Below are 6,318 nucleotides of genomic sequence, written 5' to 3' on the forward strand. Positions count from 1 at the left end.
CCCCAGAGGAGTGCGATAGGCTTCGGCAGCCGGCACAATTCCTATCATCGCCGCTAGATGGGGGCTTCATTCATTCCATTCCCGACCCGGTCGAATGACTGGAGATAGGCTGTGGATTTTCATTTTCAGTAGCGTAGCAAAATGAGAGAACATAATGAAGGTGTTCATGCGTGTATGGTGCGGCATGCATGAATGTCGTTATAAGGACACTGATACAAGTGAATTGTGTAATATTCAGATTACAGTACACCACAAAATCTTCCATTAAAATACAGAACAAGAGCAATATGATCAAGGTCGACAGTTTAGCATCGAATGGCATGTTCAGATTACAATCCAAAATCCATCTTTCGAGATTTCTTAGAAAAAGAATTCAAGATATCTGTTGGTTTTACAATTATGTTTCTGTGAATACAGCCAATCCCTTGAGTCGACTTTCACTTGGTGGTTCTAAACCCCAGTACCGCAACCCTCCACCCCCCACCCTTGGCTACGCCCCTGATGATGATATGATGATGATGATGATGATGATGATAATAATAATAATAATAATAATAATAATAATAATAATAATAATAATAATAATATGATTCACAACAGAAAAGAAGCCGAGTGGACAACATCAAAACATTCCAGGAGAAACCACCAAAATGCAGACCCAAACTGGTCATATCTGAGAAAGAAAGGAAGATCAGAAGTGAAAGGATGAAGAGGCTCTGGAAGGAGAAGGAGGAGGAGGAGAAGAAGAAGAAGATAAAGCCTTAAGTTCAATGCGGTCCATAGGCGGCCGAATTCGGAAACAAATACTACTACTACTACTAATAATAATAATAACAATAATAATAATAATAATAATAATAATAATAATAATAATAATAACCTCTAATCACTAAATTCGACCGAGCGAGTTGGCCGTGCGGTTAAGGTCGCGCAGCTGTGGGCTTGCATTCGGGAGATAGTGGGTTCGTATCCCACAGTCGGCAGCCGCGAAGATGGTTTCCCATTTTGACACCAGGCAAAAGCTGGGACTGCAACCTACCTTAAATAAGGCCACGGCCGCTAGCTGAGATAAATTATCGAACAAAGAAAGAAAGAAAGAAAGAATAGCAAAATTACAAAAAGTATATAAAATCACCTGGAATCGAGCGGAGTTGCCGCGCTGCATTCGAGAGACGAGTAGGTTCGAACTTCACCATCGGCTCTATTGAGAATGCTTTTCTTTGGTTTCCCATTTTCAGTTCCAGCTAAATGCCGGGACAGTTCTTATTCATAGCCCACAGCCGATCTCTTCCACTCTGCTTGCCCACTCCAACACACAAAACATAACAGCCTAGATGGACACGCTACCTGAAGAACTCTACTTTACAGGAGCGTAACTAACGGGCCCGCAAAGCCCGCCCTGCGTGGAGGGAGGAGGGGGGCACAAAGCTCACCACTGGGTTCCGTGGTTCAAATCCCGATCACTGCATGTGAGATTTGTGCTGGACAAAGCGGAGGCGGGACGGGAGGTTTTTGTCCGGGTACTCCAGTTTTCCCTGTCATCTCTTTTTTTTTTTTTTTTTTTTTTTTTCTATTTGTTTTACGTCGCCCCGCCACAGATAGGTCTTATGGCGACGATGGGATAGGAAAGGCCTAGGAAGTGGAAGGAAGCGGCCATGGCCTTAATTAAGGTACAGCCCAAGCATTCGCCTGGTGTGAAAATGGGAAACCACGGAAAATCATCTTCAGGACTGCCGACAGTGGGGCTCGAACCCACTATCTTCCGATTACTGGATACTGTGTCATCTCTTATTCCTGCGACAGGCTTCGTAAGCCGGCATAATTGCTGTCCTCGCCGCTATAATAGTTGGGAGGTTTCATTCATTCCATTCCTGACCAGGTCGACTGACTGGAAATAGGCTGTGGATTTTCATTTTCATTGTCGTACTTCAGGAATATAATCTGTTGTATTCCATGCATTTTCATACGTCTTCTCATCTCCCTTATTTCGCGAACTAACATCATCGTCAAGTACGACCTCCATGTTAAGAAAAACGTTCGTCTGCTCTTATAGTCCATAGTTGGTACGACTATGAATAACACCCCCTCCCCCAGACACTCGGCAAGCACACGCTCACAGGATTAGACCCACTTTTATTCACACCACCCACTGAACTCTGTCGTAATCGAGCAAGTTCGTCGCCCCTCCATTCAGCAGGTTCACTCATCATTTCAGCGATTGTAACATCTCTTAAGATAATGATGATGATGATATTATTTATTGAATTGTCTAATTCCGTGCAAATCTGCGTTATCATCTTGTACTGAATTGAATTTCCAATACCTTACTGAAAAGAAACCTTATTTTGCAAAGCAGGGATTCCGGATTACCAGGGCGTCTGGAGACCCGTCTTGAGAATAATTTGTGACCACAAAATTATTGCTGATTTTCTCTGTTTTCAGAGCCTGAGTGACTCAGGCGGCAGCGCGCCGACCTCTCAACGTTGCGTTCCATGATTCAAATCCTGGTCACTGCACACGAGATTTGTGCTGGACAAAGCGAAGGCGAAACAGGTTTTTGTCCGGGTACTCCGGTTTTCCCTGTCTTCGTTCATTCCAGCAACACTCTCCAGTATCATTACATTTCATCTGTTAGTCATTAATCATTACCCCAGAGGAGTGCGACAGGCTTCGGCAGCCGGCACAGTGCCTGCCCTCGCCGCTAGATGGGGACTTCATTCATTCCATACCTGACCCGGTCGAATGACTGGAAACAGGCTGTGGATTTTCATCTTTCATTCTCTATTTTCTCTTACATATCCTATGTTAACCACTTTAAATGAATAACCACACCTGTGCAAAGAAAATCATTCATCGTCATAAAGTAAATCACGAAGTAAATCATTTAAGAAAAGGCTAGGAAAACAACAGATAGGGAACCTGCCACCTGGGCGACTGCCCTAAACGCAGATCAGGATTGATTGATTGATTGATTGATTGATTGATTGATTGATTGATTGATTGATTGATTGATTGATTGATTGATTGATTGATTGATTGATTGATTGATTGATTGATTGAAATATTCACACAGAATTAAAAGTAGGCGTAATTCAAATTAATTTGTTACTTGGCCTGTTTTTTTGTCCGTAAAAGTAAAAATCAAGCAGACATCATGGCCAAAAATCTTTCCTTGATATTACATAATTTGATCACATCGTATTTTTACATAAAATGAAATCTTCTCTTTCGATTTCAATAAAGTCATTAATCACTTTTGAAATAGTAACGTCAATACTCTTTTCGATACCCAAAAAAGAGCCAAAGAGGAAAACGTCTCCCGGCGATCGTATTCCTAAAGTATTTTTTTAAACGCTGCATGCATGAAAAAGACCACTCACAGACTGCTGAATTCACTGGAACTGTAAAAGAAACAATCGCAAAGTTGAGAAATGAGAGGAAACATAATTTTCAAATACTTCTCTACAAACAACGGTGGTTCTTTCTTGGATATATATTTTATTCTTCCATTTTGTGAAATAAAAGAACGCTGCAGACTACGCAGAAGAAGTTTATTGTCAAAAATATAAAATTCACACCGAGCAAGTGGCTGCCGGGCTTCAGTTCGAACCCCACTGTCGGCAACTTTGAAGATGGTTTTCCGTTGTATCCCATTTTCACACTTGTTCAATCACTGCACGGAGGTAGCAGATAAATGTGAATGTAGAGCAGCAGAGTTGCGAAAATTGGCGGTGGGAGTAAAGCTCCATTTGAGACAGTGCAACAGTACTACAAAGCTACAATACTGCTTCATTTTATTGACATACTTGAGCAAGAGATAGAGGCCATGCTTCGGGAAAATAACTGGGATCTTCTTAATCTTTTTAAGTCAAATGGAAGTGAAGTAGACGTGCCCAGTGTAAATTTTATAATTTGATTTACGTCGCACCGACACAGATAGGTCTTATGGCGACGATGGGATAGGAAAGGGCTAGAAGTAGGAAGAAAACGGTCATGGCCTTAATTAAGGTACGGCCCTAGCATTTGCCTGGTGTGAAAATGGGAAACCATGTAAAAACCATCTTCGAGGCTGCCGACAATGAAGTGACTGAACAAGTGAGTAAACATTCTTCCGTTCTAAAAGTAGTAAAACCTCAAGGGTGCTGTTTTTCACTGATTTTACAACTTTGTAGATCATACTGTTGGACTGTAGAGTCTTTGGTAACAGGTCACATTGCGTTAGAACTCTAATTTACAAGATGCTTTACGTCGCACCAACACAGATAGGTCTTATGGCGGCGATGGGATTGGAAAGGACTAGGAGTGGGAAGGAAGAGGCTGTGGCCTTAATTGAGAACTCTTCTGAGCTAAAGTAAAAAAAAAAAAAAAAAAGTTGAAATCATCCATACTTTATAACAGATCGTTTGGCTTGGCCACAGTTGGCAGGAACAGTCCGTGGTTTTTTTTTTTTTTTTTTTTTGGTAGAGCTGACAGAGTGGCTTCAAAGTTATCTAACAAAATAATATTATAGACCTACTTATTTATAGTCTTAGTCAAGTATGAGAAATGTTTCTTCATAAAGCTACAATGTTGACTTAAACCTCTGTAATATAAATGAATGCAAGCTAGCACATATTAATCCTAAGAAAATAAATAGACTACAAGGTTTAATGTAGCAACTGAGCAATTAGCAATTTAGCAATTAAAAATATTAAATAATTCAGCAAAAAATGGCGTCAAATTTCCTTTTGAGAGAATTAAGTGATCATAAATATGCCTTAGCCTGTATGTCTCCTGGCCATGGCCAGCGGTTGCTAGGTAACATCTCGTCACACATTGTTTTGTATCGCTAATATTTCAGATGACCTCGCACCGTCAACAGAACAGCCATTAAGTATAACTACAGGAGATGCACAAGACAAATTATACACTGTAACATAACCAAAAGTGTCTCCACCGCTCGCAAATATTTAAGCGGTAGTTACCTAATCTGAACTTCTAATCATCGAGTCGAAACAATCGTGTAGGGCCGCAGCCCGTGACGTTCGATGCCCACCCGTCAGCATTTTTTCGGAACTTATTAGCGACATTTTAATTAGGAGGTAAAATTGAACAATAAGGGAAATTATTTCCATCAACATTATATAGCGATACAATTTTGCTCGATCATTTCATTGTGCTAAATTAAGCAGAGTAACGGAAACCGTGCTAGCAAAATTGTTATTTCGAAGTTTGTAATACAGTATTCAAGGAAATTAGTTTTTCTTCAAAATTTTTCGGAGGGAGCAACTGCAACCCCTTGCCACCCCTTAATTACGACCATTCCGCGGACCACCTGTTTTTGAGACCTTTCCCCCAACTCCCGTTCAGTTTTGTTAGATTCCCGCCTTTTCGTCTACCATCAAATTATTGAATATATTTATCATATTTATTATCTTTTTTTTTTCGCTACTGTATTTGCTTTACGTCGCACCGAAACAGATAGAGTCTAATATTTTCTTCTTAACATGTTTATAGTTATCCAGGTACTCGAACCTATACAAATATTCATCGAAATGTAGAATATCTAGCCTTACAACGCTTTTGATGATTTGACAAGTATAGTATATCCGTAGCCATTATGTTGTAACAGGCCTAATTACTTCCCCAATAAAATGCAAATAGTATGTTTTGATTTGTGATGCCATAATTTCAGAAACTTTTGATATAATCCGGCAAACGATTCGTTGACTAACCTGATATAATTAGCGCAGATCAATCTTAAAATCAATGGTGGTAGTGCAATATTTTTCATTTTTCTTCTAACTCAGTACAGTTCTTTACTATTCCGTAGGCCTACAGTCTTGATAACGTATCAACTTATAACACGTTTTCAATTAATTAAGCGAAATACCGGTAATGATGACAGTGATGATAATAATAACAATAACCTGAAATTAAGAGGTGGCATAAAATCTCAAAACAATACCTTCATTAATGATGAGATAGTTAGTCCTCTAGAGGTTATGTTCATTCTCTCAATCAAACGAACAAGAATATTCATAACTCTCACTTTACTAAAACGAAACCTTCATTAAATTGTTGGTCACATAACATTCCGACAGGATTTTCCATCTCTACTGTGTGCACGGAAAGCATTCTGTGAATGAAATACAACATATTCAGCAAAATCATAATTCTCCATCTTACTGCAACTTAAGTGAGACACTTAAAAGTGTGTGGGGGAGGTCCACTTATAGCAATAAGTGGGACACTTAAGTAGGTAATATGAAATGAAACCTGGCTTATAAGGGGCACCTATATATAAGTGCTGTCTATGAATTCGGCTGTGCCCAAATA

Source organism: Anabrus simplex, chromosome 11 (genome assembly GCF_040414725.1).
Source record: "Anabrus simplex isolate iqAnaSimp1 chromosome 11, ASM4041472v1, whole genome shotgun sequence".
Classification (NCBI taxonomy): Eukaryota; Metazoa; Arthropoda; class Insecta; order Orthoptera; family Tettigoniidae; genus Anabrus; species Anabrus simplex.